General features: G+C 41.3%; 2 protein-coding genes across 2 annotated transcripts in view; both read right to left on the reverse strand.

The window, feature by feature from the left end:
- The window catches only part of fkbp3 (FKBP prolyl isomerase 3), a 32604-nt gene extending 16289 nt beyond the window's left edge, over positions 1 to 16315 (reverse strand). The window contains exon 1 of the mRNA XM_079639508.1: positions 16151 to 16315. The gene's annotated coding sequence lies outside the window, so the exon portion shown is untranslated. The remainder of the gene's footprint in view (positions 1 to 16150) is intronic.
- The window catches only part of LOC306983387 (uncharacterized protein), a gene marked incomplete at its 3' end in the record, with an annotated part of 471868 nt that overhangs the window by 241877 nt on the left and 205623 nt on the right, over positions 1 to 24368 (reverse strand). The gene's annotated exons all lie outside the window — the stretch shown is intronic.

Here is a 24368-nt window from a genome sequence, read left to right on the forward strand (position 1 = left end):
TTCATGAGTTCCTCTGTTCACACACATTCTCTCTCTATATAAAGCCACGAGGCAGGATAGTGTGCGCCAGTGTTATCCTGTCGATAATAAATAAAAAAACTGAGGAAAGCGTTTGAGAAATGCAGGATTCGAGATGGCTTTGAGGGTCGAGAATATTTATTCGCTTTAATCACAAGGTCCTCTATTGACTTTTGCAGAAATCTAATATTCAGCCTGTGAGAATCTCCTAATGCAATTTCAGAAGGATCTCCACGGGACAATAAACATTTATAACTTTCCATCCACACAGCGTCTTCTTGCCACAAACTTTCTTCATATGATGTGCTTTGGTTAGAAAAGAAAAACTCTCGGTTTGGTTGTTAAACACAAAGTTCATCCATGCAATGAAAGTCAATGCGATTCTGAACTCAAACATTCTTCAAAGTGTCTTCTGCGTAAGAAAGTCATACAGGGTTGAATTATGAGAATGATCATCAATGATTCATAGTTTGTCTATTAAGGCAAGGGTTATTGATTTTCATGCATTGGTCAAATATGAGGTCTATTTTGCTTCTAAAACATGAAGAAAACATGCAAAATTCACATTTAAATATTGTATTGCACTTTATCCCTTTGTGTCGGTCTCATCTCTTTAAAGACAGTGAGTTTGAGTCAGAAATGTATATTCTGAAGGTACTTTGTTCATATATAATTCACCTTTTTATTCCTAAACACACGCTGATGTATTTCTATCAGTCTGTCGACAGTATTTACTGATTTATTGTGTAATAAAAAGAGAAATCCAGAAACGCCACTGTAAAAACCACTGTCAACAAAATCAAACTAGAGTTTTGATCCTGGCTTTATCCAATGTTCAGATTTCTGTTCTGGAAATGTATGCAAATGAGTGTATATTTAATTAGATAATACCTAATTTGCATATTTAAACATGCCATTTGAGAAAACTTGTAATAGAAAAAAGTAATTTGCTTAATGCCATCAGTCGACTGAGGAAATATACCGATATCCATTTTTTTCACACTTTGGCGTCTTACCTTGAATATAGTAGCCTATATATTAAAAATAAAAACAAGAGCTGTTTTTGAGGAGGTAAAACTGGTGTTGTTTTACACAACCATTGAGCAATTTGAACCAAAGGATATTACAAGCTTTACATGAACACCCTAAAGAATCACACACACTTGTGGGGAATGGGCATCCGGCGACCCCAAGGCTCTTCCCACACACTTTAATTCCTCATCGCCACTTCAAGTTTTAACCGGTTACATTGGTGACACTTTAATTTACATTTACTAGTATGTATTGAGTGTAAAGCCCTATTCGGACGGGACTAGTGTAACATGGAGAGGTGGGGTAGAGTCTGTGATTTTAGTCCCGTCCCGTTTAGTTCTGTCAGTAAACATTACAGCGACTTTTGCCTTCAGTAAAAAGGTCTGGAAAAATTACCTCAGGCAATAATCCCGTGTGAATAGACCCGCTGTAAAGATGTACATAAATATTTCATAATTTCCTGTTTAAAAGTAGTTTTCAGTTCAGTTCTAGTCCAGCTGTGTTCTCAAAACTCAGTGTTTTCCACACACCAGATCAGAAAGAAGATCGAAAGCACTTGAAGGCACGAAACTTCTTTTAGCGTTAGTTAGGCCTATTACCAACACAATCCAATGGGAAGTTAATTAATACATCGTTCGACCGGATATAACTGTTTTATATATATATATATATATAGGTTAAGGGCCCTATCTTGCACACAGCGCAAATTATTTTGTACTGGACGCATGTATCATTCCTATTCTGCACCCGCGCACAGCGGACTCTTCCCTCCACAGACGCACGTCGGTAAATTAGGGAATTAGGAAATTCCGAATATCTCCCTAATTCTGAGGTCTCAAGGTTGGCAAGTATGGCATTCACAATGAAATGTAAACAGAAAAAACAAGCAATGCATTCGGCAGTTTAGGATATCGCACAAGATTTGTCAACACAGAAAACATTTCATCACTGGAGAGTTTTTTTTCCCGACACCATCGTATTAATTGATTTTGATTAATATGCGCGAGGGAGAGAGAGAGAGCAGACAGCGCTCGGGTGAGTGCGCGCGCGCCGCCGGGGCTCTCTCTCTCTGCTCGTTCTTATGCCCTGTCAAGCGCGCCCTGTTAAACTGACAGGACTTAAAAACAGATGCAAATGATACACTTTCACTCTATGATGGTTAAACTGTGCAATTAATTATTTTTCTCGGAACTAATGTTTTGGTAGGAACGAAAGATCTCCCTCTCAACCATATTTGCTTCCTCTTTGTTTTAGTGATTTGCCGCTCACGTTCAAAAACCGGCTGCGTGGTGACGTCCCGTATAGGCTAGTTACAAAAATGCGAACAGCCAGCTGATTTTATTTATTTATTTATTAAATCGATTCTTGGACATTTCAGATCGATTCTAAATCGTTGCAAATGAGAATCTAGATTCTTCTGTGAATCGATTTTTTGCACACCCCTACCGATTACGTAACTCAAGTTACTTGTAATGCATTTCCCCTAACACTGAACGTAACGTTAGCCTAACATTAGAAAACGTTAACGTTAGCCTCTAGCTGTGTTGTACATCACATCACTTAGCTTCATTAACGTATCTGTAAATAACCGAGATAACAAATGTTAGCAATGTTGTGCTGAATGACTCATGTAAATACTGTAGCACACACTAGCGGAGAGGTAATGTTAGGCTAGTCTCGGTAAAGATGGTAAAAATGGAAATGTATGCAACTTAGACCTGTACATATTTAATGTGATCATGAACCATTAATTACATATTGAAGCACAATATTTTAGACAACTTTCTACCAAAACAACTGGGGAACTTTTTTTTTTTTTTTTTTTTTTGCTGTTTATCACGTTTACACTGACATGTACATTTTAGCCTGGAGCTGAAGCTTTTCATCAACCTTCTCAACAATAAAATGATTAATATAACCCTCCAGTGCATAGTTAAGGCCCTTTTGGTGACTGCGAGATGATATATAATCTTTCTGTCTCCAAAAATCATCATTTGCCTCCTGTGAAATGTCTCGGCCGTAGCACCGGTCACCGAATGTGGACCGTCCGAGTGAGGCGGAGGGGGCGTGGCTTAGCCATAGTCAATTGGTGAGTTGTAACTTGTAATGGAGTCCTTTTCTCTGTAAGGTATCTGTACTGTTACTCTAGCGAGGTCTTCTCCTCTGTGTGAGTGACGTGTGCTGCACTGAACAGAAGAAGCGCTGTGACTGAAGATGTGGAGAGGGATTTGTGCGGCCTTCCCTTCTGTTCGAGATCCCGCCGAATGTCTGGAAACTATACGGTAATAACGTGCGTCTCAGTGACGGAGTAATGATGACAGAGACGGAAGACTTTCGTGTGTGTGTGTTGTCAGTTTCACGGTGTGAGACCGCATTAATACGTCTCTTTCAATCCTTTCAGCTCTTTTTCTTATGAAGCTCGTGAAACGAAATGAAGTTTGCTTTCCGTCGAGTTGGTTATCGCGCGCTCCCACGCTGTGTGTGGAGTGGTTCATTCCCGTGTGTAGAGCGATGGCAGCTGGCCAGAACCACGGGGAGTTTCGCAGTGTAAAGACTCTGGATTAATAGGCACTGCTTACTTACTGATATTGGAAAAGAGGTTGAAAGCGTAGGAACAAATCAATAATAGTAAATGAGTGCGGAGAAAGACAAACACACCGGCGTAATGAGCCCAGCAGGGAGAGAATAAGTATGACACTGATTCATTAACACGTGTTCCTCGCTTCCACTGGGACGGGAAAGTTTACACCGGATAAGATTTAATGCTCTCGCGGGTCAAACACTCGCTGTAAATGTTGAATATTAATAACTTTCTGCTGTTGAACATATGAAAACATGACGTGTTGTTCTGTAGGAAGCTTTAAGTGTATCAACATGTTCTGAGAACATTTCCATGAAGTAATGAAAACATTATTTCTGAATGTTCAAAACGACCAAATTTCAAACAGACTTTTAATGACTCTTAAAGCGGTGGTTGATTATGATTTGACTTTTCTAACTGTAGTTAGTGTGTAATGTTGTGTCTGATCATAAACAACATCTGTAAAGTTACAACGCTCAAAGTTCAGAGCAAAGGGAGATATTTGCTTTTACTGAAATCGTTTTTTAAGGACTACAACAAACGGCTGGAGGAACTACACGACATTCCTCCCGTTAGTGACATCACCAACCCTAACATTTACATAAACCCCGCCCCCGTAACACGATTTATAGATTATCATGACAGAATATGCTAATCAGTGACTAGAAGATAACTACACATAATCTACATAAATTCATCAACTAACCATTCAGAAATGTCCTGTTCTTCTACATGTTGTCACTTCTTCTCGAGTCTCTCCATCTTTCTGACTCCGGTTTGAACATAAAAGGCTAAAAGTGTTTGAAATTTTCAGTGTGTGTGTGTGTGTGTGGGTGTGTGTGAGGTAAAAGGACATGAGCTCTTTGTAGCTCCGCCCCCTGTGCCGGGAGCAGCAGCTCATTTGCATTTAAAGGGACGGACACAAAACGGTGTGTTTTTGCTCACCCTCAAACAGTGACACTTTAACATGCGATATAAAAATATCTGTGGGGTATTTTGAGCTGAAACTTCACACACACACTCTGGCAAACTTCACACAGAGACGTATTGTACATGAGTGAAAAGGGCGTTATACCACCGCTTTAACGCTAGATCTGATCCAGTGGTATTCACCAGATGTCGTATTGGTTACACAAGTTTGACTCAGTCTTTTTTGCTTAAAGGTGAAGATCAACTCTCTGCATGTTCTGTAAGATTCCCCTCTCTGCTAAACATGTTTTATTGGACTGACCTGGGTTTAATAATAGTAGAATACTTTTATGAAGTTACCTCACTTAAGGACTTATTTAGAAAGATTATGCCTGAAAAAGGTATTGGATTTTGTATCATATGTTCATTTTTTATTTATTTATAATATGACTTGTTGTGTTTGCTTGGTTTTACTGTATTTATATGATATTTACCATGAAAATAGCCTTAGATGCTGACATGGCATTCTATCTATCTATCTATCTATCCATCTATCCATCTAGTTTTTTTAATTTGTTGAAAAAGTTTTTTTCTTGGTATTGTTAAGGAAACATTTCATTGCATCGTTCTTCAAACATTATGGGGAACGTTAGTTTTGAATGTTCTCTAAACGTTCTGACACAAGTATAAACATTTAAAAATCGTTAGACGAGCGTCCAATTAACCATCCATCCATCCAGTCCTCCATCCATCCAGTCCTCCATCCATCCATCCCTCCATCCATCCATCCATTCCTCCATCCATCCATCCATCCAGTCCTCCCTCCATCCATCCATCCATCCATCCATCCATCCATCCAGTCCTCCATCCATCCATCCATCCATCCAGTCCTCCATCCATCCATCCATCCATCCATCCATCCAGTCCTCCATCCATCCATCCAGTCCTCCATTCATCCATCCATCCATCCATCCATCCCTCCATCCATCCATCCATCCATCCATCCATCCATCCATTCCTCCATCCATTCCATCCATCCCTCCATCCATTCCTCCATCCATCCATCCATCCATTCCTCCATCCATCCATCCATCCATTCCTCCATCCATCCAGTCCTCCATCCATCCATCCATCCAGTCCTCCATCCATCCATCCAGTCCTCCATCCATCCATCCATCCATCCATCCATCCATCCAGTCCTCCATCCATCCATCCAGTCCTCCATCCATCCATCCATCCATCCATCCATCCAGTCCTCCATCCATCCAGTCCTCCATCCATTCATCCATCCATCCATCCATCCATCCATCCAGTCCTCCATCCATCCAGTCCTCCATCCATCCATCCATCCATCCTTCCATCCATCCATCCAGTCCTCCATCCATCCATCCATCCATCCATCCATCCATCCATCCATTCATTCCTCCATCCATCCATCCATCCATCCATCCCTCCATTCCTCCATCCATCCATCCATCCATCCATCCATCCCTCCATCCATCCAGTCCTCCATCCATCCCTCCATCCCATCCATCCATCCATCCATACATACATGCATACATACGATCACCTTGAAACGGTGTAAGAAGCTTTTAAGATTATTCGTGTCCTCAAGCGGACGCGGTGAGCACAAGTGCTGCAGGACGACACACGTGTAGGGTTTGTTGAGTAATGGCAGCAGTGCTTGATTCTCTTTCTCTCAGACAGAAGCGTTTGCTCTCAGCGTAGTGTTAATCGAGCAGACATGTCCCCATCTGTGATCCACAGCGCTTTTGTTTTTCTGCTGTGGTAAAAAAAAAAATCATAGGCAGAAAAACATTCCCCGGGGGGAAACTCCACATGACCCCTCCTGATAGACCCGGCATGACTCGATCTGTCACTGGTGAGAAAAACATCATCAAAAACCTCTTAAGCTTGAGTCTCTGGGGTTGTGAAGTACATTAATACATGTCCAATTTCCCTGTGCGTTCAGATGAGCAGTGTAAATATCCACATCACAGCCGACCCATCAGTGCACACCAGTGTAAATGAAGGCTTACAGTGTTTTGCAGGTAGACAAATATAAAGCATTCAGGAGATTTTTTTTTGCAGCAGATTCCCAAAGAAATTGGGCCTATATAATATTATTACACGGCTCTGTGGAATACTTGATTCTTATTGGTCAATCGCTCCATCCAGAGGTATATTCCTCGATAACAACAGAAATACAGGCTCATCCGGGTCACTGAAGTCAGCAGCGCTATACACTCGTTTCTTCGTGGAAGTTTTGCGTTTGATGAGCTAATAAAATATTACAACTCAGTCGAATCAATATTTTGTGTACAGTTATTTAATTATGCCTTCCAGTATTGTGGACTCGCTCTCTTGTTTCATACGAATGCAGCGGCGGCCATTTTGTGACTATTGTTTTGTTCACTGTTGGATTATGAGATACAAACAGGTACGATTTTAAAATGGTTTAATCTGAAATCAATATCTCATCTCCATAATTATTAATGTTGAAATGCTGTGTAATGTGTTATGACTGTATTCCGTATATCTCTTAAATGTCTGTCTAGTTTGATCTCGCCGCTGAAACTGCTCTCTCCGCGGAAGCTTTGCGTTTAAAGAGCTGATAAAATATTTAGACTCAGATCAATATTTTGTGTCTAATTATTTACTTATGTGGAAGTAGTCGTGTAATAAGCGGGATAATGTACATCCAGCCGGTTGTTATCTCAGAATAAACCCCTTCAGTGTGTGTGTTTGTGTGTGTGTGTGTGTGTGTGTGTGTGTTATCTCAGAATAAACCCCCTTCAGGTGTTTGTGTGTGTGTGTGTTGTCTCAGAATAAACCCCCTTCAGTGTGTGTGTTTGTGTGTGTGTGTGTTATCTCAGAATAAACCCCCTTCAGGTGTGTGTGTGTGTGTGTGTTATCTCAGAATAAACCCCTTCAGGTGTGTGTGTGTGTTGTCTCAGAATAAACCCCTTTCAGGTGTGTGTGTGTGTGTGTGTGTGTGTGATCTCAGAATAAACCCCCTTCAGGTGTGTGTGTGTGTGTTGTCTCAGAATAAACCCCTTTCAGGTGTGTGTGTGTGTGTTATCTCAGAATAAACCCCCTTTAGGTGTGTGTGTGTGTGTGTGTGTGTGTTATCTCAGAATAAACCCCCTTCAGGTGTGTGTGTGTGTGTGTGTGTGTGTGTGTGTGTGTGATCTCAGAATAAACCCCCTTCAGGTGTGTGTGTGTGTGTGTGATCTCAGAATAAACCCCCTTCAGGTGTGTGTGTGTTTGTGTGTGTGATCTCAGAATAAACCCCCTTCAGGTGTATGTGTGTTTGTGTGTGTGATCTCAGAATAAACCCCCTTCAGGTGTGTGTGTGTGTTATCTCAGAATAAACCCCCTTCAGGTGTGTGTGTGTGTTATCTCAGAATAAACCCCCTTCAGGTGTGTGTGTGTGTTATCTCAGAATAAACCCCTCATGTTGATGTAGACCTGATCCTGATCACCCTGTCGGGTTTATTCTGAAATAACAACCGGCTGGATGTACATTCCTCTTACATAAACAACATTTTTACTTTTATAAAGTGTTAACAGTTAGCAAACTAATCTCCATTTGTTTGTCAGGTCGCCACAGTGATGTGTAGTTTCATTGTCACCAAAGCTGTGACTCTAATTCTGCATTTTTACCCATTAAACAGAAATGTATGAAGCGCACAGGCGCCCACTAATGAAATGCATATAAAGTGCTGAGTTTCTGCTGTGAGATATCAGTGGGGTTTTCTAATTAAGACAGTCATGTCTGGATAACCGGTTTGTGATTAACCTTCCCTGCATATTCACCGCTAACTACACACTCAGAGCCATTCTTCCGAGAGCTAAATGTTTAAAATATGCACTTACATGCATTTTGTTTTGAAGATATGATGAAAATGTTACTCTGTTAGAGAAATCCTGTTGTTGTTTGTAGAAACTGTTATGCTGCATTCAAGTTGTATTGATGTACATGAATGAAGCCATAATGTCATCATTACCAGTCAGAACCTGCAGGATTTTCTTTAGAGGACCTATTATGCCTTTTTATAGTCTTGCTGTAGTTCAGGCTCGACTAGAACAGGTTCTCCTGCTTGAATGTTGATTATTCTCCTCATATTCTCCATTGTTGCGGCTCCTCTCTTCCCAGTCTGTCAGTAACGCTCTGTTCACTTCCTGTCTCTATGAAGCCCCTCCTTCTGAAAAGCACACTGTGCTCTGATTGGTCGGCTGGAGCAGTGTGTTGTGATTGGTCGAGCGCTTCGAGTGTGTTTGGGAAATGCCCCGCCCCTTTCCATAACCGCCAGTTTAACACACTACTAACTAACTCAACCAGGCTCCGCCCCTTTATTCTGCGCATTAATTATTATAATGAGGAATATTGTGGCGTGTTCCCGGGAGAAACTCGAGACTACAGTGGAGGCGCTTCAGGAGTTCAGAAACACTGATATATAGAATAACTCCCCTTTTCATCCTCAAACAGCAACACTACACACTAGCGATGGAGAAAACCAGAATAGATCCTGTTTAAACTCAGACTGAGTTTTGAGAAGAATCATGTAGGCTAATTGTTATTGATCAACATAGAGAGTAAAATAAGAAAGCAACATGAAATTGTCCAAAGCATCCTTTATAGTCCCACCATCATCATCATCCGTCCCCTCAGGACACGAGCACAGCTTCAGCCACAGCCTCTTATTCAGAGGAAAACTGAAGCCGTCGCCGTCTGCATAATTGATATGTTAGTGATGGAAAGCTAATGTGCTAATCTACAATCAGACCCACAGCTTGTTAATGAGGAGATCTGGTGCCTTGAAATGACACACAGTTGGCATTGCTTTTGTTATTGTTGTGCATGATTGACAGCAAATATAATTGTGTTTGATTGAAAGCAGCTGCTGCCTCCTGTCACTCGTCATAATCAGCATAAGCAGATTCTTAATAAAGGTGAAGTTTTCATGTCTGGATGTTCAGACTAGTGTTTTTTACATACTGTGCCTTATATTGCACGTCTAATGTAGATTAATATTGATACAGTATATGCAAAGATATGTAATATGGAACATGACTCACTACGTCTGTCTGTCTAGGTATGAGTAGCGCGACGGTATGAGTAGCATGTCGGTATGAGTAGCGTGTCGGTATGAGTAGCGTGTCGGTATGAGTAGCGTGTCGGTATGAGTAGCGTGTCGGTATGGGTAGCGTGTCGGTATGGGTAGCGTGTCGGTATGAGTAGTGTGTCGGTATGGGTAGCGTGACGGTATGAGTAGTGTGACGGTATGAGTAGTGTGTCGGTATGAGTAGCGTGTCGGTATGAGTAGCGTGTCGGTGTGAGTAGCGTGACGGTATGAGTAGTGTGTCGGTATGAGTAGTGTGTCGGTATGGGTAGTGTGTCGGTATGAGTAGCGTGTCGGTATGAGTAGTGTGTCGGTATGAGTAGCGTGTCGGTATGAGTAGCGTGTCGGTATGAGTAGCGTGTCGGTATGAGTAGTGTGTCGGTATGAGTAGCGTGTCGGTATGAGTAGCGTGTCGGTATGAGTAGCGTGACGGTATGAGTAGTGTGTCGGTATGAGTAGCGTGTCGGTATGAGTAGCGTGTCGGTATGAGTAGCGTGTCGGTATGAGTAGCGTGTCGGTATGAGTAGCGTGTCGGTATGAGTAGCGTGTCGGTATGAGTAGTGTGTCGGTATGAGTAGCGTGTCGGTATGAGTAGCGTGTCGGTATGAGTAGCGTGACGGTATGAGTAGTGTGTCGGTATGAGTAGCGTGTCGGTATGAGTAGCGTGTCGGTATGAGTAGCGTGTCGGTATGAGTAGCGTGTCGGTATGAGTAGCGTGACGGTATGAGTAGCGTGTCGGTATGAGTAGCGTGTCGGTATGAGTAGTGTGTCGGTATGGGTAGCGTGACGGTATGAGTAGTGTGTCGGTATGAGTAGTGTGTCGGTATGAGTAGCGTGTCGGTATGAGTAGCGTGTCGGTATGAGTAGTGTGTCGGTATGGGTAGCGTGACGGTATGAGTAGTGTGACGGTATGAGTAGTGTGTCGGTATGAGTAGTGTGTCGGTATGAGTAGCGTGTCGGTATGAGTAGCGTGTCGGTATGAGTAGCGTGTCGGTATGAGTAGCGTGTCGGTATGAGTAGCGTGACGGTATGAGTAGCGTGTCGGTATGAGTAGCGTGTCGGTATGAGTAGCGTGTCGGTATGAGTAGTGTGTCGGTATGAGTAGCGTGACGGTATGAGTAGCGTGTCGGTATGAGTAGCGTGTCGGTATGAGTAGCGTGACGGTATGAGTAGTGTGTCGGTATGAGTAGCGTGTCGGTATGAGTAGCGTGTCGGTATGAGTAGCGTGACGGTATGAGTAGTGTGTCGGTATGAGTAGCGTGTCGGTATGGGTAGCGTGTCGGTATGAGTAGTGTGTCGGTATGGGTAGCGTGACGGTATGAGTAGTGTGTCGGTATGAGTAGTGTGTCGGTATGAGTAGTGTGTCGGTATGAGTAGGGTGTCGGTATGAGTAGCGTGTCGGTATGAGTAGCGTGTCGGTATGAGTAGCGTGTCGGTATGAGTAGCGTGTCGGTATGAGTAGCGTGTCGGTATGAGTAGCGTGTCGGTATGAGTAGCGTGTCGGTATGAGTAGCGTGTCGGTATGAGTAGCGTGTCGGTATGAGTAGCGTGTCGGTATGAGTAGCGTGTCGGTATGAGTAGCGTGTCGGTATGAGTAGCGTGTCGGTATGAGTAGCGTGACGGTATGAGTAGCGTGTCGGTATGAGTAGCGTGTCGGTATGAGTAGCGTGTCGGTATGAGTAGCGTGTCGGTATGAGTAGCGTGTCGGTATGAGTAGCGTGTCGGTATGAGTAGCGTGTCGGTATGAGTAGCGTGTCGGTATGAGTAGCGTGTCGGTATGAGTAGCGTGTCGGTATGAGTAGCGTGTCGGTATGAGTAGCGTGTCGGTATGAGTAGCGTGTCGGTATGAGTAGCGTGTCGGTATGAGTAGCGTGTCGGTATGAGTAGCGTGTCGGTATGAGTAGCGTGTCGGTATGGGTAGCGTGTCGGTATGGGTAGCGTGACGGTATGGGTAGCGTGTCGGTATGGGTAGCGTGACGGTATGAGTAGCGTGACGGTATGAGTAGCGTGTCGGTATGAGTAGCGTGTCGGTATGAGTAGCGTGACGGTATGAGAAGCGTGACGGTATGAGTAGCGTGACGGTGTGAGTAGCGTGACGGTGTGAGTAGCGTGACGGTGTGAGTTGCGTGACGGTATGAGTAGTGTGACGGTGTGAGTTGCGTGACGGTATGAGTAGTGTGACGTATGAGTAGCGTGTCGGTGTGAGTAGTGTGACGGTATGAGTAGTGTGACGGTATGAGTTGCGTGACGGTATGAGAAGCGTGACGGTGTGAGTAGCGTGACGGTGTGAGTTGCGTGACGGTATGAGTAGTGTGACGGTGTGAGTTGCGTGACGGTATGAGAAGCGTGACGGTATGAGTAGTGTGACGTATGAGTAGTGTGTCGGTATGAGTAGCGTGTCGGTATGAGTAGCGTGACGTATGAGTAGCGTGACGGTATGGGTAGCGTGTCGGTATGAGTAGCGTGTCGGTAAGAGTAGCGTGTCGGTATGAGTAGCGTGTCGGTATGGGTAGCGTGACGGTATGGGTAGCGCGTCGGTATGAGTAGCGTGTCGGTATGAGTAGCGTGTCGGTATGAGTAGCGTGTCGGTATGGGTAGCGTGACGGTATGGGTAGCGCGTCGGTATGAGTAGCGTGTCGGTATGAGTAGCGCGTCGGTATGAATAGCGCGTCGGTATGAGTAGCGCGTCGGTATGGGTAGCGCGTCGGCATGAGTAGCGCGTCGGCATGAGTAGCGCGTCGGCATGAGTAGCGCGTCGGCATGAGTAGCGCGTCGGCATGAGTAGCGCGTCGGTATGAGCGCGTCGGTATGCCATGTCCTCAGTGCTGATGTCACTCGCTCTCGATCACCTGACGCAGTGTTTGATGGTCCACACGTAATGAAGGTGTGTGTGAGGTCATGACGACTCTTAGGAGTGTGTGAGTCTATGGAGGATTGATTAAACTGAATCCGGCCAGGTTTATTCCAGACTCGGCTCTAAAGAGAAAAAGCCATTAGTTGGTTTTTAGTCATATTTCTCATCTCTGCATAACTGCACCATCTGCTTCAGGGAACGCCGTCTCTCTGGAACGGGAGAATTACAACACGAGTTAAACCTGGACAGATGAGGATAAAACAGACAGCCAGCAACAAACTGAATTAAATGTGAAAATTAGAAAAAGTAGAAAGACTGAAATAGTGTTTTCTTGTAAATCGTTGTTGTGGCCGTCCAATCAAGTAATGAGTAAAAAAAAAAGAAAAAAAAAAGAATAATTATTAATAAATCCACCCATCCATCCACCCATCCATCCACCCATCCATCCATCCATCTGACAAAAATATGTCTTGCAGTGTAGTCTCCGTGTGTGTCAGGGTTATGTTTAGTTTTATTGTGTTTTGGTTTGTTTTCTCTGTTCCTGAGTTATCATTCCTTATTAGTCGCCATGGTTTCTGATTTGAGTTACACCTGTTTCTTGTCATGCTGATTAGTCTCTGTGTGTATTTAATCCCTTAGGGACACCATTTTCAATACTAAAAATGGACGTTTTTGAACATGATACCATTATTGTCCGTCTAAACTACAAAAACGTGAATGTGTGAACTCGGTGATGCGCATGCGTGTTATTTGTTCGGTCTATATGCATGCGCCAGTACTTGATAACCAAAAGATACTGAGTTCATCCAGCAAAGTGTAGATTTACTACACCAGCGGAGACTGGTATTTACACACGGCGAACATCGCCAACTACTGGCCTGACATGCACAATACAGCGGTTTTGCGGATCCGTGTGAACGGGGATCGTTTCGACGGCGTTGTCATCTGTACACAAAACTTTTCAAAAACGCTTTTTATGTGCATTGTTGTCGTGTAAGTGTGCACTTAGATCCTTCTGTTCATGGTTCATGTTGTGTTTTGAGTATTATCCATGAATTTGCATGCGTGTTCAGAGTTGTGTTGTGTATAAAGAGTTTTCTGTTATCTTCCTTCGCCGTGCGATTACTGCAGTTCGTGTCTGGGAATGTGTTTGGAATCGCATACTAGTGTTCCTATTCATTGCATACTTTGCATACTACATCTTTAAGGTAAAGAAAGACATGCTGTGTTGTGAACGTAACCGTCGACAGGAATAGATCAACTAGTGATGCTCGACTTGGCAAACAGCGTCAATCATCAGATACAAACTAAAAATCCCACAGAACTCCATTTGGTCCGTGAACACGGAGCACCAGAGGGCCGAGCAGAGCCAGAAACACTCATCTGAAAAGTCTTTCACGGATGGCAAATGGTGTTTGCAGAGAAACAGCTCGCAGGCATTTGAAAGCCCACTATCTGCTCGCAGCAATTTTCTCTGATGGCTTTGAAATATTCAAGTCGGAGAGATTTCTGTGAAATCCCAGCATCGCCAGGATTGAGGCTGAGTGGAGACACACACAAACACAAACGCACAAATCAAGACTCTGTGATGGAACGAGAGCAGAAGCGTCTTATGAAACTAATTCACGTCACTTACCCAGGATGAATCTTTTTGACATGCTGTTCACTCAGCCCTTGTGTTGTGCTCCTCAGAAATGTTTTAATGTCATTGACGTTCATCATTATTGAGTTCTCTTGTAATGGACGGAGACGAGTGTGTGTTTGCGCTGAATGCTGCTTTGATGAGCGCGAGCTGCTTTGAGTGTCTCTGGCGTGAGTCCTTGCACAGGGTTGAATAATTTAAGGAGTTTGCTTTTAACTCAACATCATTAGACAGGATTTGCAGCTTCTTTCTTTCTTTCTTCTGCGCAACAAGTCTTTTTTGTTGTTGTTGAATATATTTATAGCTTTGGACATTGCTGGGGTCAAATTGTATTATGTTTCAGTGAATAATAAAAAAACACGTTCAGGTAAAAAATGTTTTACTTTTTTTTTTTTTTTTTTTAAGAAAATGTGTAGCTTACATAAACAGTTTTTGACAGTTACATTTTCTTGGGGTTTTATATAGAACCTTTTTGGCATAAAGTGTTTTTTAAAACTGAGTCAAGAACCCTAGAGTTTTATATAGAACCTTTTTGCCATAAAGTGTTCTTTAAAATTGATAGAACCTTTTTGGCATAAAGTGTTCTTTAAAATTGAGTCAAGAACCCTAAAATTTGATATAGAATTTTTTTTTGGCATAAAGGGTTCTTTAAAATTTTGTCGACAACCCATTTAGACCTTAAAAAAATTGTAGGAATGATTTTTCTTTGGGAATTTGTGCTGTTTTCTGTTTAGCAAAATTTAAAGTATTTTATTACAGTTCTTTATACAGAAATCATATGGCATCCTTCGGTCTCAAAAGTCAATGGAATCTGTGTCCTGGTGTCTCTAGACAGTTGCGCTCCTCATTACCGCTGCTGTGACTGTACAGCCCGGTTCTCGAAAGACCGGTTCTGTTGCAATTACAGCGTGTGAAGATCATGTGTCTCTGTGGACGCTGGGTCTGTTCTCTGTCGTCCTCTGGTTCAGAGGCTGTATCTCGGCCAAACTTTCATCAATCGAAACGAAAATTGGTACGCTTTATCAGAACCATGAACTAAGGGTCCTTGCCAAATTTGGGAACAGCGCCACCTACAGGAATCTGGAAAATTGCTATTTTTGCTAATAACCTTTTGAACAGTTTGTCAGAAAATACAAACTGAGATACAAATTTTCGTTTGGAAAGTGTTCCTGCCAGGAGATGCCCAAAACCATTCTCAAATTACATATATGGAAGACATTGAGTCTGCATTCTTGGTAGAACTATAGAGAACCACGTTTGTCTTCTGTAGAGCAGTGTGTTCAGGACGCAGGCTTGATAAACCTTCATCTGGGTAATGATTGTTAACGTGGAGTTTCCAAGACGAGCCATTGATGTTCCTGCCCTTCTGATCTATATGTTTAGCTCAGCGGTACAGGAATACAGTAATGAGAATCAGCGCTGAGAACTAAAACATCCACCGAAATAAACTTAACCATAATGAAAATGCAAAAAAAAAAATATTTTAACAAAAATTCCATTTTCTTTTGATTTTAGGGGTGAAATGTGATCTAGACAAGTTTTCATTTAATGCATTCTTTTCATTGTCATTTATTTTGCACTGATAACAGAGAATCCCATCACATTATATGTGCAAGGCATTGATTATGCACTTATGAAACAGTGGCAGGACTATGGGGATCATCTCAACACAAGTTAACGATGTTATAAAAATCCTCTAAACTGCGACCCTTATTACCAGAGATCCTTCAGCTTTGCCACTTTACGTTTTTCTATTTTTATAATAATTTTCTCTGACCCTTTCAAGCATTCAGGCTGTTTCTGCTGCTGTGCCTTTAAGACTATATGTAAGAATGACGTGTGTTATGATTGGCTAACCTCTTATCAGGGTGGGTCACGATGCTGAATACTGAACAGGCGTTGATATGTAAATGTGCTGGTCATATGTTAATAAGTGAACGTCAAACGGTTTAACTTCAAACCCCACTAAGAGCTTTTTCCTTAAATACCTGCTGAATGGAAACGTGGAATATTAGCAGATGAATCCACAGACTCGAAGGCGTGATCAAAGGCTCGATATGGTCTCGGCCGCGGGCGACGGGAAGTCGTTTCAAAGCTCAGGCCTCACACACACTTTACCAGATCGTCCATCAAACGGCGCCAGGGAACCGTTTCTGTAGAAGGACACCGCGCGCAGGGTTATTTCATGTAGATGACATGTGATTCCTGAGGCTGTGATTTATCAGCACGCTCATGAATCATCACGAATACTGATCCTGGAACAAACGTCAACACACGCTGATAACACAACAAACAACACGGAAAAATACCGTCACAGCTGAACATGAACATCACATTTCTTCTGTTGGTTTCAGATCTCACTGGCGTCCAGGACATGAATTCAGTTTAAAATGCCCATCTTGGTCATGTATTAATGTTATATATAAAACATTTAATAATAATGGTAGTGAATAGTAGTGATGCACGATATATCGGCCACCATATCGGTATCGGCCAATATGTTAATTTTTTATGTTTTCATTTCATTTATTTATATATATAGCACAAATAAACCCAACAGAAGTTGACCATGTGCTGTACAAGGCAAAAGTCCAGGAAACATGAAAGGAAGAGCAAAATACGGAAAAAACAAAGAATGTTCTGGAAACACACTTTGTTGCATTATTTTCTTGTCATCTCTGAGACACACACACACGGTCACGCTCTCACACGCGCTCACACACACACACACACACACACGCTCACACACGGTCACGCTCTCACACGCGCTCACACACACACACACACACGCACACACACACACACTGAACTTACTTAAGCTGGACTGTGGCGCTATTCTCTTCTGGAAACTAACTTTGTTGCATTATTTTCCTGTTCTCTCTGTAAAGTTGCTCTGAAAAACTCTGTATTGAAAAAAGCGCTGTATAAATAAAGCTGACTTGATTTATTCGTCAAAGTTCCTTTGAGTTCCATACTCTATTTTCATTAATGGGTTCCTCGATTCGGTCTGCTGTTTTCTCCCACACATATGCAGTCCTGATGGCGTCTCGTCCGTGTTTAACACTCGGCAGATTGTGTTTATATCGTACAGCAGAATCTGTGAAGAACAGATGGAGTCTCTCTCTGATCATATGAGACGGTCAGCTGACACACACACACACACACACACACACACACACACACACACACACACACACACACACACACACACACACACACACACACACACACATCCCGAGCGGTTGCTAAAGACGGCACTTGAAATGACACTAATGAAAGCCTCACTGTTCTGTAATTAGATTGAATTAATATGCACAGCGTTTATTATTATTTTTCCAAGAACCGAAGCCTCAATAACTGCTATATGTACAATAATTGTGTTTAGACTGTATTTCGCATCACATATATTAGCACAATATATTTTTATGCTGCGATCAGTATTCGTTTAACTATTCTTGTAATCAGTTAATTATTAGTTTAGCACCTTAAGAATTTAAATAGCTCGTCTCGGTCTTTATATTTCTATTTATTCTTTTTATATAATTTTATATATCATAATGTTGTTTATATGCTGCAAACTGAATTGAGTCACAGAGAATTTCATTGTGACAATGTTACAATGACAATAAAGAAATGTACCGTATTTTCCGGACTATAAGTCGCTCCGGACTATAGTCTCTGAAGTATAAATCGCTCCGGACTATAGTCTCTGAAGTATAAGTCGCTCCGGACTATAGTCTCTGGAGTATAAGTCGCTCCGGACTATAGTCTCTGGAGTATAAGTCGCTCCGGACTATAGTCTCTGGAGTATAAGTCGCTCCGGACTATAGTCTCTGGAGTATAAGTCGCTCCGGACTATAGTCTCTGGAGTATAAGTCGCTCCGGACTATAGTCTCTGGAGTATAAGTCGCTCCGGACTATAGTCTCTGGAGTATAAGTCGCTCCGGACTATAGTCTCTGGAGTATAAGTCGCATCAGTCGAAAAAAATGCGTCACGAAGAGGAAAAACACATATATAAATCGCACTGGACTATAAGTCGCATTTATTTAGAAATGTATTTCACAAAATCCAAGAACAGACATTTAATCTGGAAAGGTTATTCAGCTGCACTATATCACACAGAACAACAGCTGAATAGTGTCCGGTGTGTTAGCGTAACACATTAACAGTTATTCAGCGACAACAGCATAAAGAACATATACCTGAGGCTGAATAGGCTAAATTAACATAGCCAGCGAGTCCAACAAGTTACCGGTCAGCAAGTTCCCCAAGCTCCCGATCTCACTCCTCAACACTGAATACATTGAGTTCTTCCTCGGTGTCGCTTCTGAACAACTCCGCTAACTAGAGCGCCCTCTCGCGGCTGTAGACGGTAATGTTTTCTCTTGGTTCATCTCAGTCAGTATGAATTAATTTTGATATATAAGTCGCACCGGACTATAAGTCGCAGGACCAGCCAAACTATGATAAAAAGTGTGACTTATAGTCCAGAAAATACGGTAAATCTACGTTTATTGCTTTGTGATTTATGACACGCTGTTGCATATTCCAATTCAATATTCTCATATTTAATTAACAGACCTGAACTAATAAAGTACACGTTTATAAACTATCATCTGAATCCTGGTGATCGTGAGCTGATGCTGTCTGATATATCATTAATAATAGGAGTAAATAAACAACATTTAATCTTGATAAATAAAAAGAGACAGTCGTCGACTGGTTTTGTCTGAATTCTCCAATCGAACATGAACACAAAGTTGGGCCTGAAGTACGAGACTCTACGGCTGATTATATATTAGTCAAACTCCAACAGCAGGGAATCCGTGTGAGTGAATAATAACTGATAATCGCGGACTGGCCGTCATTAAAACCTCTGTGTGTTGTGTTTGATCGCTTCAGTGTTTTATGCAGCTTCTGAATGTAAATAATTGTTGCCGTTCGACCTCAAACGCTCTTTGTTTCATTGTTTGCAAGTCGTTTCTTGTACTTGTCTCGAATAATTACCCGAGAAACAATGTTTTCTTCATTCAGAAGAGCTTTAAAGTCGAGCTTTTGCTGTTGTATTGAAATTGGTATCGACTGAAGACATTATTTGTGTCGCATGAAATCAACATGGACTCTATTCACTTCAGTTCATTCTCCTGCTCCTATTCTAGAGAGAAACAGTGATTACTCTCTTTCACACACACACACACACACACGCTCACACACACGCTCACACACACGCTCACGCTCACACACACACACAAACACACTCATAAACTCTCACACACACTCACTCACACACACGCACGCACGCACGCACGCACACACACACGCTCACACACACGCTCACACACACGTTACGTTACTATAAGAATGTAGTTCTGATCACTTAAAGGCCATGTTGCAGGTTAACCACCACTGTCGATTAATGGTTACATAAATCACTCAAGATATGTATATCATTTTTAAAATGTCTCAAAAATGGTCTTAAATACCAGTTTTTTTACGTTTTTGGTATTAACGTTTTTTTTCACGCAATTCGGTGATGACGTCACGTTGGGGAGACGTGGAGGAAAGCTAGCCTGATGGCCGTCCAAGCCGATGAAGTGATGGTCCGAGGAGAATGAGTGGAGAGTTGGTGAAGTGTCCTGGAGAGTTGCTATCATTTAGCGACGCAGCAATGAGATAACGACACATATTTTTTTTACTGTCATTGAATAGCACCAAGTGAAAAATCAACGTTTTCTTTATAGTGGCGGTGATCATGACGTTAGTTCAGATAAGTAGGCTACCGGTAGCCTTTGTCATAGTACAGTGGTAAACTTTGTCTTTGTCATCTAGAAATAGAAGGCATCGTGCTGCTATATGGGCGTTTCTAAGCGTTTCTCTTCCTTCGGTGAAAATGTTGTTGCAAACGTAGCCGCCGCGCGTCTGTGGCGGTGTTTGGCAGGTGCTCGCGCGGGCGGTGCCGTCCCGTGGAAACTGCGCTGGAAAGCTTGTGCTGTAGGGCAGTGAGTGCGTTTGGTCGCTGGTCGAGGAGCTCACCCCGCGACCAGATGTGACTGAATGCTGAATGCTGCCTGAACCCGTCTGTGCTGAAGATAGCATACACACATCGCAGGATCATGGTCCCCTAGCCCGCACGCACGAGTATGTTAATTGTTTGTTTACTTTTTTCACGAAGTCTTATGAACCAACTTAAACAGTTATAGGTGACTGTCTATAGATGTGTTGTATAGACAATGATCATGTTCTATAATCTGCGCTATCTGAATACTCTCGGGCTTTGGTAAACTCTCTCCCCAAGGTGACGTCATGGAATGCATTGTGGCGGAAAGGAGAATCGTTGGCGCTGTAAGATAATACCTACTTTTTCGTATTATATTCCGTTTTGTGATACCCAACAACATAAAATACAATGGATAACAGTTTAAATGTTCATTACCAACAAGCAAATTGCACAAATTCGTTGAAAAATTTAACCTGCAACACGGGCTTTAATATGTGCCGTCTAGTAGACGCGGAGGCCAGCATGACGTCTCTGGGAAAGCTGTAGTTCTGCGGCGGCTGGATGTGTTGTTAATAATGCAGCGTCTGACTCGCGCGTGTGACACGATAAAGGCCCGTCACTGACATTTCACTTTTAATTGACTGTAATTCTCTTTCCTTGTTCCTGCGTCACATTAACAGAGACATCCGTTAACCTGTCAGGACACACAACACAATCACGTCTCATTAACAGAGCGTGTAAACGTCAGTGTGTGACGAGCCTGTCTCGAGTTACACACAACACACACTCGGCTTCATGTGCCAGCATCACTGTCAGAACACGTGTGTGTCCGCAAACCAACACCAGTGACTGTCTTCTGTGGAGAACATTAATGCGCATCTCTCCAGCGAACAGAGCGTTCTGTCGAAGTTATCAACTAACATTCTTACATTAATATTAATAAAACATTTGTTCAAAGTTATTGGGATGGATGGAAAATAGAATGTTTGTTTAAAGTTCTCTGGTCGTTAACAATGTTCTCAAAACATTTGCACAAATACATTATTTATACATCGTTATGTATAAATAATGTTTATAAATGTTTATGTTTGTTGTTGTTAGTTCATCTAAAGTTTTGTAAATGTTACGTTGTGTCAGAACGTTCAGAGAACATTCAAAAGTAACGTTCCCGTAATGTTTGAAGAACGATACACTGTGTTTCATTAACATTCCAAAAAAACAACCAAGATTTTTCTTTATCTTTAGAACATTCAACATTTTTTACATGTATGAATACATTTTTATTCTTTGGCAAAAAAAAGTGTTATTTTAGTATCTTAGAGATGCTATTATATTTGTTTTATTCATATTTTAAATTAGTTAAAATATTTATATTTTCTGTTTTCTTTTTAGTTATGTTAGTTAAAGGTTTAATAATGTTGCTGTGTATTTTTGTCATTCATATTAGTCTTTTGTCTTTTAAACATGTCAATCAGGTTTTTTTTTAAGATTACAGTTAAATGAAAATGAGAAATATTAAATTTTTTTAAACTTTTGAATAAATTTCATTTAACATTTGTTATCTTAAGTGACAGGTCCAAAATGCATTTTGGTAAATTTATATGCAATTTTAGAAACACACTCGAAGTGCTCGACCAATCACAACACACTGCTCCAGCCGACCAATCAGAGCACAGTGTGCTTTTCAGAAGGAGGGGCTTCATAGAGACAGGAAGTAAACAGAGCGTTACTGACAGACTGGGAAGAGAGGAGCCGCAACAATGGAGAATATGAGGAGAATAATCAACATTACAGCAGGAGAACATGTTCTAGTCGAGCCTGAGAACTCGTATGGTCTCTTAGATGATTTAAGGACACCTCTTATCATTAAAAAACCCACTAAATCAGTTTGTTCTAAAGAAATGGTGAGATGCAGGAAGAGTATAAATCTAGAGAGGAATGTCAAGCATCAGTTTCCACAGTCGAGCATCAGAGGTTGATCCGGGTTGAAGCCCTGATAAGAGCCTGAACATCTGGACCTCGAGTTAAGAGCCTTCAGAACCGACAGAACCGCACGGCTTCAGCAGTCGGACTCGTGTTGCTTCAGCTCCAGATACATGTCATCATCTCACAGGTGTAATATCATAATCCCCTCTTTACCTCAGACTGACGAAAGGCTCAAATTGGGGCAGTAATTAAACGCATGCAGCTCATGTTTATTCACGAGCTTCCGAAAGCTCGACGCGATTAGAGTTTGAGTGTGAGCTTCACACTTCAGAGGCGAGTTGTCATGTGTTTTTATGAGGAAAGTGCTGGAAATTATTAGTCACACTGACTTTATTTGGACTTCAAATGTTTTGGATTAAACTGATGGCGGCTTTGAAGCAGAATATTCTGCCTGTCAAGACTTGAAGATGTTGTTTAGATGGTCAGAATCAGCAGGGCAATTATGTAAACAATTCATTTAGGTATATATCATTCTGTAGATTATTTGTATTACATTCTAAAAAATCTTGGGTTATTTTTTCTACCCATGTCCTGGGTTGAGTTTTTGGGTCAATTCTTTGAGTTATTTTTTCTACCCATATCATAGATGCAGAATATAATTTTTTGGGATGTTATAATATGTTCTCAGTACTGTCCACTGATTGTTTATGGACAGGTTATGGAGGTTATGGATTCATCATATTTCGGTTCCTCCGCACAGTAGAGACTGGTCCATTACACTTGAATTACTTCTAAATGTTTAATTTTTACTTCTAATATTTGTTAAATGAGCTTAAATGTATGCAACATATATTCAAAACTCCATGAAATATGCTATAAAAAAAGGAAACTAAAGGAATTATCATGCAAACCAGTGGTTGTGTGGAGTACTTTAAAAGCGTTTAGAGGATTTAAGTTCATCCTTAAACATTAATTCATGTATGAAGCAAAAGAAGAAAAGAAGAAAAGCTAGTGCTATAATAAAAATGAATCAACCCAGTATGTTGGGTTAAATAAACAACCCATTTTGCTGGGTAAAATTTACCAAACTCTGTTCTGTCCTATAATTACCCAGCCCTTGGGTTGAAAACAACCCAAATTGGGTTTATTTTAACCCAGTGTTTTTTAGAGTGTAGTTTTACTGTTATTGTTTTGGATGTGGCAATGAAAAATAATACATTTTGCAAGTCTTTCTGGAGCAAGATTCTGCAAGATTCTGAGAAAATGTGAAGTCCGATGTCAGCTTGACCCCTGGATGTGCTGCTCTTCTCAACGGCAGCTTGAAATGTTTTTGCTCAGTCATAAAATGTCAAGGTTTCAGATGAAAGTTCATGTCCTGCGGTCCAGAGCGATGCTGTACCTCAGAAGCTGCTGTAGCTTGTGCATATTTGACCTTGCTCTGTCCTCGTCTGAACTGATTAGCATACAGAGATTAATAAACCTGCAGGATTTAGAGCTCTGGATACGTTATAAAGTGTGTCGCTGCTTCTCTGATCCACGATGAAGGCAATTAAAGGTGCAGATTTGTGTTCATAAAGCTGAAACACACCAGAGCTTTTGCGTTTAAAGCCATTAGATGTTCATTTCACGACTTCAGGAAGTCCAGCTTTTGTTTTCTTTGATCTTCATCTGTGTTTCTAATGCTTTAAATGACTTTAATGTCATAATTATTAACTTTTTGTCATAATTTCAACTTTTTGTCATAATTTTGACACTCAATTTTTATTTATCTCATAATTATGACATAAAAAACATAAAAAGTTGACAGTAAAAATTTTGTCACAATTTAAATTAGTCAATTCTTGCTTTTTGTCATAATTATGACTTTTTATGTCAATTTAGACTTTAATGTCATAATTATTGCTTTTCGTCATAATTTAACATTTTGTGTCATAATTTTGACTCAATTTTGATTTATTTATCATTAGTATGTCCTAATTTTGACTTTTTATGTCATAATTTCAATTTGTCAATTTGAGATAAATAAAAACATAAAAAAATAATAAACTGACAAAAAGTTGAAATTATGACATCAAATCCTAATTATGTCATAATTTCCACTTGCTATAATTATGACATTTCATTCAATTATGAAATAAATGTACAATTCTGACACTGAAAATTTGAAATTGAGATAAAGTCTTCATTTTCTATGTGCTAATTACGACTTGTCATAATTTTGACTGTCATAATTGACCTTTTTAGCCATAATTTCAACATTTTGTCATAATTTCATCTTAGT

The sequence above is a fragment of the Phoxinus phoxinus genome, assembly GCF_949152265.1.
Source record: "Phoxinus phoxinus genome assembly, chromosome: 16".
Lineage (NCBI taxonomy): Eukaryota > Metazoa > Chordata > Actinopteri > Cypriniformes > Leuciscidae > Phoxinus > Phoxinus phoxinus.